At 47.7% G+C, this 13,453-nt stretch overlaps 1 pseudogene; it reads right to left on the reverse strand.

The window, feature by feature from the left end:
- Positions 1–4,769: 4,769 nt before the first annotated feature.
- Positions 4,770–7,776, reverse strand: LOC114510736 (annotated as a pseudogene).
- Positions 7,777–13,453: the final 5,677 nt, after the last annotated feature.

Here is a 13,453-nt window from a genome sequence, read left to right on the forward strand (position 1 = left end):
TTAAAGAATACTAGAAAATGAAGCCCTGGCTGGCGTAGCTCAGTGGATTGAGTGCGGGCTGTGACCCAAAGTGTCACAGGTTCGATTCCCAGTCAGGGTACATGCCTGGGTTGCAGGCCATGACCCCCAGCAACCCCACATGATGTTTCTCTCTCTCTTTCTCCCTCCCTTCCCTCTCTAAAAATAAATAAAAAATAAAATAAAAAAAAGAATACTAGAAAACAATTTGGAAAAGAAGCAATGCAAATGTTAAACAGCTATATTTGTAATAAATACTTGTAAACAAAAATGAGAATATGGATAAGAAAAATAGGAATAAAAAATAAAATCTATCAGTTAGGCAAAGATGAATGAAAATGAAGAGCCCATCAGCCAGAAGGTAGGGAACACATTCTGTTGTGAAGGCTGAAGGGACTGAAAACTGGGACAAAAGTCTTGAAGGATGCTTTTGTAAAAAGTTCAGCAATTTAAATGTGTTTACATTTTGGTACAGAAATTATTCTTCTAGGAATTTACCCTAAGAAGATAATGACACAAGTCCTCATGTATGTATATTGAAGGATGTTTCTTGTGCTTTTACAAAAGCAAAAGAATGGAATGTCTCTGCTCTAATCAACAGAATGATGGTAACTTTGGACAGAAGAACACTTATGTGCCTCAGGCAGTGACATCACTGATCTATATAGAGGGTCATGTGTAACCTTCAGAGCAAACCCATGAGGTACTCGATATGGGATCCTTGTGTGGGACAGAGGAAAGGAGACAGAGAGGATCGGGGGTGGTGGAGCTGCAGTGAACACGCACGGTGTTTTCTCTGGGGGCCTCGATGACTCACTTTCACTGGGTCCCTTGGCAGCTGTTGTCACCAGACAGTCCTGGGCCTGAGCGGTTCTGCCTCAGGCCAGACTGTGGTGTGTGGTGTGTGGTGTGTGGTGTGTGGTGTGTGGGTGCTTGACTTCTTCTGGATAAGATTTTACAGCCCGAGTCCAGGGGATTTTGAAAGCATGTTTATTGAAGTTGGGACAGTGACACTAAGGAAGGACTTAGGACAGAAGAAGTCACTCGAGACAGCCTAGACAGGGCTGCTCTGGTTCCTGGGAATGTTACAGGAAAGGAGTGAGTCAAAACCAGGTTTCAATAAGCTCACTGGGAAGTAAAACTCCCAGAGACAGAAGTGAGCATAGGAGGGGCAGCTGTCAGCTCACTGGAGAGTCAGGGAGAGGGACCTTAAACTCAGGACAGGAAATAAACCTGAGACAAGCTGCCACTGCCCTCTGCTCCCCTGGCTGATAATCTCAAGGGCACGTTAGAGCTCAGGACAGAAAGAAGTTCATGTGTGACAGGGGGGTGTGGGTGCACTCTAGAACAAGCTTCCCCAGGTCTCTGTCTGGAGGGCTTTTATCTCTCTTTCTGGGTGAGAATCTAGGAGAGGGTATCAGCAGAATATTCATCAGCTTTCCAGGGGTGTTTTTAATACACTGATGCATGAAAATGGGCACATGGGGGGGTTGGGAATTATCCTCTGGTCAGCTCCACTGTTTTACTTTTTTCATAGGTGTGTCTGGCTCTAATGTTTTTGTTGTTGTTGTTATTTTCTCCCTTGACTTCTTCTGTCATTAGTTTCATCTGGTACAAATGGCGTTAATTGGGTCTCTCTTGTCTATTTTCCCCTGATCAGGGTGATTTAAGCTATGTATTCTCTGGTTTGGGTGGAGAGGTACAAACCACTGTTCTCAAGTGTCCTTGGTTAGGGGAGATAAGGTATTGTGATTCACAAGTGGGCTGTAATTTTTTCAGACCATTTGGCTTTGCCTAATTTTCTTGCCTCATTTTCCCCATTCTTCTTGCCTAGGACTTTTCCTAGCTTTACTATCCTGCCTCACTATGAGTCTGTATGCCATGCAAGTGAACTGTTGCAATGTTACAGAATGTTCCATGATAGGAAGCTGCTCAGGTCAGTGCTCTGGAGGACATCAAGGGGCTGTGTACCTTAGCCATCCAGACCACAGTCAAGTTCATCACCCAGCATGGGTTCCAAGGCCTCTATTTTATCAGGATTAGTTTGAGTCTGGAGACAGAATGGATAGCCAGAGTAGGACCCTGGCTCTGTGACTCTGGCCCTGTGGTGGGGGAGATGGGCCATTATAGAAATGGCACAGAGAAATGTAATCATGACCCAGGGTTGTGAGGGATTTTGTTCAGGGTGGAGGAGCTCCATGGCTCCTGCCCTACAAAGCTGCACCCAGGTTGCAAGGGACCAACTTCTTTCTCTCACTAACAGGGACTCCAGGGCACAGGGACCTGCAGGGACCCTCCTGAAACACCTGCTACACTTCCCCCTCAAACCTGCCTAGCTCATGCATGAGGGGCTGCTGAGGACCAGGCAGGCTCAGCACAGTCCCACCCAGGGTGCTGCCCACCCTTAGCTCTGAGTCCCTCTTGGGCTGACCCCTCCTGGTTCTGCCCTGAGAGTGGACACAAGGCAGCCCTCACCTGGCTGGTCTGAGCTCCACAGCTCTGTGCAGGGATTCCTCAGACAGGGCAGATCTTGACCCCAGTTACAGGGACAGAGTGTGTGGCCCTGACCTCCCCACACAGATGCCACTATCATGTCATCTGTTCTGTCAGTGACACAGTGTGCATGGGGAAGCTGGGGCATCTCTAAGGTAGAGAAAACTTGCCCCATGCAGATCACCCTCAAGCACATCTAATGACTGGGGACAGTGATGGCCATTACACAGATACCCTCAGGAGCAGCAGAGAGGAGGCTGAGAAAGTATCCCCTGCTCCCTGGGGAGGAACTGAGTTAGAGTCACATGTCATTGAGTACAGGCACATCTGGGCCAGGAGCTCATGTTATGGTCTTTCTCACTGGCCCCTTTCCTTCAGCTCCTACTCTTTTTGGAACCCTGTCCCCAAGTCCCTCTTACTGGTCAACTTAGCACTTTTTTAAAACTTAAAACAATTATTTTAATTTTTTTCTTTTTCTGTCACCATTTATCCCCCTATACACTCTCCCACCTCCAACCATCCCTCCCCCACACAATTACCACACTGTTGTCTGTGTCCATGAGTTAATTCTTTTAAGTTTTCAATTACACTTAACATACAACATTATATTAGTTTTAGCTGTAAAAGAGAGTGATTAAACATACATATTAAGCTTATTAAATAATCTCCCCATTATATCTAGTACCCATCTGACACCGTATGTAGTCACAACAATACTATTCACTATGTTCCCTGTGCTGTACTCTACACCCTACTTATAAGTGTCCAGGGCTGATACAGAACAACCATCATATTTTCACTGACTTGGGTGGAAGTTATGAGAGGGGTAAGGAGGGTGAAGGTAGAAGTGGTGAAGAGCACAGCAGGACAATCTCAGAATATCTCCCCGTAAATTACTAATGAATGACATTAATTGAATGGTGAATTTATAACAGGGAGAACTGGCTGTCACCAACCTGGGAGAGTAACCATGGTGAATGTCACCACTGTCAGGACAGGGAGGTACAGTGTCCAGTCCCTGTTCTTTCCTCTTCCACAGTCCTGGCTCCCTTGTGGCTTCATCCACGCTCACAGATTTAAATGTCATTCTCGTAGCATCACCTCCACATCCATGTCTCCAGCCCAGACATTTCTCCTCAAGGTCCCCACACTCATCTGTCCAACCTGACACCTCACTGGTGTTTCTAACACATACCTCACCTTGACCTCCTCTTCAGGTGAATGCTAGAAATACCCACCCCTCCCCTTCACATGCTCCTGCCAGAGGCTTCCCCCTCTCTGCTAATAAAACCCCATCTTTCTGCTGGCACAGTACAAATGTGGGGTGCCCTTGATTCCTTTCCCACACCATAGGTTGAATCTGTAGGAAATGTTGTGAAATACATCTTCCAAATGCCTTCAGTGTCTAGTCCCTTCCCACTGTTTCCACCGCTCACAGCCTCGTCAGAATACCCAGCACCTGCAGCCTGGAACCATGGGAGCTTCCCCACACCTTACCCTCCTGCCTCTCTGGTCCTTTGTCTCCTGATTCTGTTCTCAGCCCAGCAACCAGACTGACCCTGTGGCCCGAGGGCTCTCTGTTGGGGAGGAACTCTCAGAGGAAGCCACCAAGGCCATGGGCTCCTTGACCATGACCTTCCAGGACTCAGCATCCACAGAATGAGAGCAGTGTCTGCAGTGGATTAAGGACAGTGGATGCTAGAATAGTCCCTGCTTCATCAGGTGTTCCTCATTTTTGGATTGGTCAGCTGTCTGTACCCCACATGGACACCCCTGAGGACTATAAGAGTGGGTCCTGGGAGCTTGGGGTGGCTCCTAGGCAACAAAGTGGCAATTGGTTAGCATCAGGGGACTAAACCATAAAAGCCAGAGGCTCCAAAAGGTCACATTTGGATGTGCAGGAAGAAACCCTGAATAGTGCATGGAGCACAGGTGGTCCAAAGGGAACATCACTGGGGAGCCGTGAGGTCCCCTTGTCCTGTGGCACACAGTCTGTCCTACCTGGGTCGTCTCCACACCTCATGGTAAGTTTATGAATGTAAAGTGACTAGAAAAGCTTAACAAATGGGGTGAAGGCACAGACAGGATAACCACTAGTAGAAACATACAACTTGGCATTTTTAATTCAAATCACTTCTGTTTAGTTTATATATATATATAGTTTATATATATATAGCCAATTTTAATATAATGTAGGCATGTTCTGATCCTGGATACCCAAGGGGAGGCTGCAATGACTATTTTAGCAGCAGGTCCCGTAGAAAGCAGCTCTGTCACACTGGGAAAGAAAGTTGTCATGAACAAATGCAGGTCAGTCTCAGAAGTGTCACATTCTCCCACATCCACCACATGCTCAGAATGTAACACCTGAGAATCCTGAAAACCCAGTTTGTCTCTCAGCCCAATCCTGCCCTCGGGGTCTCACCATTAGGAGCTGTGAGAGACACATCAGAGCCCTGGGCACTGTCACTGCCTGGGGAAGATACAACAGCAGAGTTATGGGGTGGGGGAGCCCCCCTCATAGACTCCAGCCCACACAGATAGGGTCCCAGACATCACCTCCCAACACCCCGACTTACAGGCAGCCTGAGCGTAGTTCTTCCTGCTTCTGTCTGTGGGAAGAAAACGTTCTATGAGAAGTCAGGAGGAAGGCTGGATTCTGGGACCCTAAAAGAACTCTATATCCCTGAAGTGCAGGGAGATTTCCAGAACTGTGACTAAACATTCAAGTTAGGATCATGAAATATAGGGACAGTACATGCACGGGGACTGTACCAATTGCCCTTCTGGACATCCATCCTGAGCAGTGACCTTCCTTCTGAACTGTGACAGCTGGGAATTAGTCCCCATCACTAGAATCATCAGGTGATAAATGTGTCCCTCACTTTCCCAGGGGCCTCACTAAAGAGTCGGTGTTAGGAAACAGGCCCCAGGTGGACAAGCACCTGTGTGGGGATACAATGCCTATTAAGGAGGCAGAGCAAACTTCCACCTGGGCTTGACCCCCAGGGGGATAGGAAACTCAGTACCACCCCTTGCCCACCTGAGCACTTCCTCCTCCACAGCACTGCTCCAGCAGCCACAGCTCCAAGGAGACCCAGGGCAGCAGAGATGCCCATGATGATGATGGTGGTCTGGGGAGGGGGATCTGGAGGGGAAGGTGAGAGGTCAACCTTAGGCCTGAGTCTTGGCCTGCTCAGGGACACCCTGAGGAGAGGCTCTGTGCCCACACCCCCTCCTCACCCCATCTCAGGGTCAGGGGCTCAGGCAGCCCCTGGTGCTGCACATGGCACGTGTATCTCTGCTCCTCTCCAGGGGGCACAACCACAGCTGCCCACTTCTGGAAGGTCCCGTCCCCTGCAGGCCTGGTCTCCACAAGCTCCATGTCCTGGGTCAGGTCCTCCCCTTCACGCTGCCAGGTCAGGGTGATGTCCGAAGGGTAGAAGCCCAGGGCCCAGCACTTCAGGGTGACCTCATGGTCAGAGATGGGGTGGTGGGTCACGTGTGTCTTTGGAGGGTCTGAGGGAGGGTGAGAAAATTCAGGAACTTTGCATGGTCATGGGACACTCCAGCAGTGCTCATGTGACCACTCTGAGAGTGGACAGGACAGCTGGGCTAGGGGAAGGAAGAGCAACACCCAGACACCAACCTGGACAGAGGTTTCTGAGATAATCTCTTATTTCTTGGAAAGTTCTAGAAAAAAGCTGAGAACTTAGGGTGGGAGTGTCCAGGTGTCCAAGGGGAGACACAGACTCAGGTGGAGGCTGAAAGTCTCAGAAAAGGAGTCAGGCCTCCAGAGAAGGTCTCAGCCTGAGAACCAGGGAGAGTGTCCTGGTGTACCAGGTGCTGCAGGGTGTGAGGGAACCGCTGTGGGCTGTTTCAGGGAGAGGCTGGGTCTGTTATTGTCCTTTAGAGAAAGCTGGGCCCGCGGGTGGGTCACAGAATAAGGAAATCTGGGTGGCTCTTCCCTCTCTCCAGGTGGAGGGACATTCTACAGTGTCCCATTTCCCTCCTCTCCTTGTAGGAAGCCACCCCAGCCCACAGATCCCCTCCTTGGGGAGGTCCACATCCTGGTACCTGCTCGCAGCAGGGTCTCCTTCCCCTTCTCCAGGTATATGTGGAGCCAGTGCACGCATTCGCCCTCCAGGTAGACCTTCTCATCCTTTGCGTTGGGGACCTGCACCAACTCACGCCAGGTGACCTGGGCCGCTGTGTCCTCCGCGGTCCAGGAGCTCAGGTCCTCGTTCAGGGCGAGGTATTCGGTGCCATCGTAGAGGAACCGACGGTACCCGCTGAGAAAGCGCCCGTCGGACCCCGCGGTGCAGCCCCTCATTTCCTGGTAGGTGTGGGACACTGACCCCGCCCCGAGGTTAGCCTCGCTCCGCTGGCCCCAACCCCGTTCACACCAGGGCGGACCCGACCCGCGCTGATTAAACCTTAACAGAAATTCAAATCCGTCAAAGTACCCACGGGCTCCTCCCGAGTTAGGGGCCGGGCGGGTCCGCAGCCTCGGGGTAGGGCTTGGGCCTGGGGACTCGGGGGTGGGGTGTGGGGGGGACCCGGGCCCCGCTGTTATGATGCGGATCGCGCGCGTAGCTCACCGTCCTCGCTCTGGTTGAAGTGGCCGCGCACGTTGTTCAGTTTTCCTTCCCTAATCTGTGCGTAGTACATGCAATTGCCCGTCCGCCCTTTCCAATACCCCGGCATCTCCTGCTCCACCGACGGGTCCTTCATCCACGGCGCCCGCGGCTCCATCCTCGGGTTCGGGGCGTCGCTGTCGAACCGCTCGACCTCCGTGTCGTCCATGTAGACGACGCCGATGTACCGGGACTTCCCGCGGCCCGGTCCGGACAGGGCGGTGCTGAAATATCTCAGGGTGTGAGGGCCTGGGGGCACGGAGAATGCACGTCCAGGGTCAGATGTTGGGTGGGTAGGGGCGGGGGTCCGGAGGACGGAAAAAGGGGCGGTGGTTGAGAGGAGGGGTCGGGAGACGGGGAGAGGTGTGCCGAGGCGGGAGTGGGGGATCTGGGGTCTGGAGTCTGGGCAGGGGGCGCTGCAGATACGCGCGGTGCTGGGTTCCTGCGCCCCCGCCGGGTCCCCTCGCTCCTGCCCGTAGAGGCCGTTCCCTTCCGACTCCGCACTCACCCGCCCAGGTCTCGATCAGCGCCAGAGCCCCCAAGAGCAGCAGGAGCAGAGCTCGGGGCCCCATGATCGAGACCCTGAGCATCTGGGGAGAATGGGTTCTGGTTCCTCGTGTGGGCTTATACCCGGAACCACGGTGACGCTGATTGGCTTCAGTGGAATTCTACACCCAATGGGAGTGAGAACCGGGGTAGCGTCGTGAGTATCCAGGCCGAAGGAAGGGAGAGAGGGAAGAGGGAAACCCCCAGGGAGAAGGGGACTCCCAGTCACAGAGTCCTCGCTCCAAATATGGCCCTGGACTGAGACCTGGGAGGCGAGTCTGGAGACAAGTGACTGTTCTGAGCCCTCCTCCTGCACGGAGAACTCTGTCCTTCCGTTTCCCTGAGTCCCGGCCCACGGGCTGTTTTATTCAGCGACTCTCAAACATTTTGTATCAGAAGATCTATACAGTCTCACAAATTAGGGACGACCCCCTAAATAATTTTGTGTGTGTTACATCTATCAATATTTACCATGCAAGGAATAAAACAGTTTGAAATTTTAAAAAATTAATTTAGGCTAATATTAATAACATGACATGTTAAGAGAAATAAAGTTTTTATTAAGAAAAATTATTTCCCAAATTAAGAAGGCAGTGAGAAGAGTGGAGCTGCTCACATTTTACATTTTTGCAAGTCTCAGTTCTTGTCTGTATCATTAGAAGTCCACTGGATTTTCATATTTGCTTCTGCATTTAAGTTTTTTTTTTTGTTGCGGTATGTGAAAATATACACAGCCTCACACAAATATGTAGGAGGAACATTCTTAAAACTGTGTTTGTGTGGATATTCATCTTGGATCATACACTAAAGCCTCATAAGTGGTAGTTCCTCAAAGTCTCTTTGCAAAGTGGAACCTGAAACACCAACATTGAGTATTTCCTACTCTGGTACATTGCTTGAGTGGCTCTTGTACTGATGCAGGGTTATCTGAAAGTAATGCATCGTTTCACTAAGTGATAGAGATCTCCCAGTGTTGATGTATTTAATGACACATAATCAAAAATCACATTTGTTAACATTACCGCAGATCCCTCTGAAAATGGTTGCCATCTCTGGGAAGCTGTCCGGCTGCCATGGGGAAACACGTTTGCCAGAATCCTGGTTTTCCTCTGAGAGCTTCCATTCCATCCAGACAACAAGTGCTGTCAGGTGTCAACTGCTCCTTGACTCTCCTTGAGGGAGAAGGTCAAGTTCATTTGAGAGAGTGTTCACCAGTTCACCACACCTCAGTCATCACAGCTTCTGTGTCTCTCATTCTCTTAAGTGAACTTACTGTTCTGTGAAGAAGAGGCTGACTCAGCCCTCACAGGTCACTTTCCTGGGCTCATGACACTTGGGAATGAATGTAGCAGAAGTGTGTTTGTGCACTTTCCTGGTCACCATAGGAGACATTTTACATTTTCATTTTCCATTTTCATGAAGGACAGTTAAGAAATTAATCCATTTGTAAATGAATTCAAGATGTATTTATCTTTTCTAAAAATATTTTTTATTTTTCAATTACAGTTGGTCTACAATATTATATTAGTTTCTGGTGTGTAACTCTGTGATTAGACATGTATATAACTTACAAAATGATCCTCCCCATAAATCCAGTACCCAGCTGACACCATTTGTAATTATTATAATATTAATGACTATATTCCCTGTGCTGCACTTTATTTCCTGGTGACTATTCTGTAACGACCAGTGTGTCCTTCTTACTCCCTTCATGTTTTTCACCCAGTCCCCCAACACCTTTCCCATCTGACAACCTTCACTCTGTTCCCTATATCTATGAGTCTGTTTCTGTTTTGCTTGATGACTTTATTTTTTAGGTTCCGTGTATAAATACAATCATCTGGCATTTGTGTTTGTCTGTCTGATGTATTTCACTTGGCACCATACCCTCCACCATGGTGTTGCCAATGGAGAGATTTCATTCTTTTTGTGTGTGTGGCTGAGTCAGATTTTGCTGTGCATGTGCACCACTTCTTTATCTCACTGTCTGTGGATGGACACTTAGGCTGCTTCCCTATCTGGCTTTTGTAAATAATGCTGCAATGAACGGATGAATGTATCTTGTCTCTTTTGTTTAGTGTTTTAGGTTTCTTCAGATAAGTACCCAGAAATGCAATGGCTGGGTCCTTCTTTCTCTCTTGTCATATAGTCTTTGTTCTAAAGTCTATTTTGTCTAGGATAAGTAGTTTTAGCACAGCTCTTTTTGTTTCCATTTTCATGGAACATCTTTTTTCATCTCTTTACATTCAGTTGGTGTGTCTTTGGATGTGTATTGAGTCTCCTGTAGACAACATGTGTGAGGGTCTTGTTCTCTTGTCTACTCAGCTACCACATGTCTTTTGACTGGAGCAATTAACTCATTTTCACTTAAAGTATTTTTGATAGATATGCATTTATTATCCTTTTATTTTTCATATTATTTCTTTTTTCTTACCCTTTAACATTTCCTGTAATACAGTTTGGTGGTGATAAAAATCCTTTAGCTTCTTCTTGTATGGGAAGCTCTTTGTCTGAATTTTGATTCTCAATGATATTTTGCTGGGTGGAGTAATCTTGGCGTGGATCCTTGCTTTTCATCACTTTGAATATTACTTGCCAAAAGAAATTTAAAAAATGAGACTTGCCAATCTCCTTTGACCTGAAGAGTTCATCTTGAGAAATCAGCTGACAGTCTTATGGCAGCTCCCTAGTAGGTAACTAACTGCTTTTATCTTGATGCTTTTAAAATGCTCCCTTTTTCTTTAATCTTTGGCATTTTAATTATGATGTGTCTTGTGTGTGGGCCTTTTTGGGTTCATCAGGTTTGTACTCTGCACTTTCTGGACTTTTATATCTACTACCAGCACCAGGTTAGGGACATTTTCCATAATTATTATTTTTTAAATAGGGTTTCAATTCTTTGCTCTCTGTTTTCTCTTTCTGGCATCCCTAAGATGCAAATGTTGGTACACTAGAAGTTGTCCCCGATGTTCCTTATACTATCCTCATTTTTCAGGACTCTTTCCCCACCCTGCTGTTCTGATTGGTTGTTTTCTGCTTTTTTATCTTCCCAGTCTCTGATTTGATCCTGTGCTTCATGTACTCCACTGTCAATTCCCTGTAATGTATCTTCATTTGAGTTATTGTGTCCTTAATTTACGACCGTTTTCTTTATGTTTTATTTCTACATTTTTATGTTTCTTATACCTTTGTTGACATTCACACTAAGTTCTTCTTCTTGTCTCCTTAGCTCATTGAGCATTTTTATGTGTTTTGAACTCTGCATCTATTAGATGGCTGCTTTACATTTTGTTTACTTCTTTTTCTGAAGTCTTGTTCTGTCCTTTCACTTTGGTGTCTCCTCATTTTAGCAGTCTTCCTGTGATTGTGTCTATGTGTTAGGTAGAGCTGCTGTCTCCTGTCCTGGTAGAGTGTCTCTGTGTAGTGGGTGTCGTGTAGGGCCCAGTGGTGCGGTTTCCCTGATGTCCCAACCAGGGCACTCCTGTGTGCCCCCCTTGTGGGCCATGTGCACTTTGCTGTTGTAGTTGAGTCAGGATTGCTGTTGGCAATGGAAGGGATTTATCCCCAGGCTGACCAGCTGTGAGGACTGGCTGCAGCCACTGTGGAGGCTCTGGTGCCCGCTGAGTCTGCCCCGTGAGTGTGCTGCTGTGGGGGTGGTGGGGTGGTGCTTTGTTGTGATCAGAAGCTGTCTACAGTAGTGCTGGCTGTGGGGTCTCTTGGGCTATGCAGGCCAATTTCAGTCACCACCTGTGTTCTATGCAGAATCACCTGGCATGAGCTACAAAGCAATTTGCACATGGCAGCTTCTTGTGCTGGGCTTGGAGGTGCCTGGGAGAGGCCAAGCTGCAAAGCAAGGCCAACTTCCCCTAGTCCTGGGCCTGGGGCCACTTAGCAGTAGAAATGAGGTATGTCTCTGCCAGATGAGGCTTGTTTGAGATATATTAGGGAAGTCCACAGCTTGAGCCAAGACAGGTTGTTTGCATCGAAAGTCACTGGAAAGGACTTGAGTGGGCCTGCAAGGTGGGTGAGGCAGGGCTTCAACCAGCGTGGGTGGAAAAGTGCTAACTAGGTAGGTAGAGACTCAGATATGGTGCACACCTGGAAGCTGTGTGGGGGGAGGGCTTCTCAGTGTGTACCATATGATCTCTGCCAGCACTTCTGTCTGAGAGAAAGCCGCCCCCCTCCCAGGTCTTGCCCTGATGCCAGACAATTCAGTTGCTTTCTATATGTCTCTCATGCCTTTTGAGTTGCTGTCTCAGGGCTGGAGCTCAGAGGAGTGTGTCTGAGTAAGTCCATGCACTGACCCTTTAAAAGGAATGTCTGGGACTCCAGAAGCACTTTGCATCACTAGCCTGGGTCCCTGCTAGTTTCTACAACCCAAGTTGTGGAGACCTGTCTTCCTGGTGCTAGAACCAAAGTCTGGGGGTCTTAGTGTCAGGCTGGGATACCACCCTCCTCAGGCAGAACCTCCACAGTGGAGATATCTCTCCAAATTTCTATCTACCTCACATGGTTGTGGGACCAGTCTGTTCAGCACCCTCACCCCTCCTACCAGTCTCAGTGGGGCTTCTTTAATTTTGTAGTTGTAGGACGTCTGTTCAGCTAGATTTTAGGCAGTTCTGAATGATGGGTGTTTGTAGTGTAGCTGTAATTTTCATGTGGTCATGGGGTGATGAGAATACTGCATTTACCTACACAGCCATCTCAACTGGAAGCCAAGATATTTTTTAAATGTCGATATAGAGATGCTGATTTAGTAATGATAATTTTTAATTCTTCTACCATGTCATTCTAAATTGACACTGGTTTTGTTTTCTAGTCTGTGAGTGCTTGGTGGTGAAGAATGCCTGCTGTTGCAATTGGGTGTCCCAGGGTCCATTCTTTTTTTGGAACTGGGAATAGCCTGTGCCCAAAGGCACCAGACCTACAGGAACTTGGCTGTGTTGATTATACACAAGCTTAATATGAATTCACATCCCAAGAGAAACCTGGTGTCATCTGTCAGAGAGATGATGTTGTTGCTTTCACTTTTCATGGGTCTAGTGCTGTGACTGGAGGCCCAGACAACCTGAAGAGCAATTATGTCCAATAGAATGTTCTGGAACAAGGGATTATTTTGTGTCTGCATGTTTAACATGGCAGCCACAATGCAGGTGGTTGTTGAGCATTTGAAGTGTGACTTGTGTGTGGAGCAGTTGAACTTTTACTTTTATGTATTTTTAATTTAAAAGCCATACATGTCATGCAGCTGCCATATCAGATGGTGCCTGTCTAGAAAGTACTTAGTTTGTAGGCTGTGCCCACACCCCCAAAGACACTGTATGACTCATAGAAGAATTTACATTAAAATTATCTTTGTATGGAATAATGGGTCCTTTGTCTTTGAGGGTCTTAGATACACCCTCAGGATAGAGCTTGTCCAAGAAATCATACTTCTTATGTAGTTAACAACTAGAGTGTGCAGACATTAACCAAAACGTGATGAAATGCCTTAAGGTTGTAAATGATGAAAAAATTCCTCACTGGAGTTGGTCCTTGTGCACATCACTTTGGGATCCTTGGTGTCGTTTTTGTGAACCTGGTGAGCATAAGCGGGCACACATGTCTTTACTTGAAGAGAAAATATTTATTGAACACAGCATATATCAAATACATGCAGGCCTGGTACATACTCATAAAATTGTAAGAGAGAAGAGGTAAACATTGGAATCCCACCTTAGAATTTCTTACAGATTGCTCCTCCCAATATTTCCTCCAGA

This window comes from Phyllostomus discolor, chromosome 12, assembly GCF_004126475.2.
Source record: "Phyllostomus discolor isolate MPI-MPIP mPhyDis1 chromosome 12, mPhyDis1.pri.v3, whole genome shotgun sequence".
In the NCBI taxonomy this organism is placed as follows: Eukaryota; Metazoa; Chordata; class Mammalia; order Chiroptera; family Phyllostomidae; genus Phyllostomus; species Phyllostomus discolor.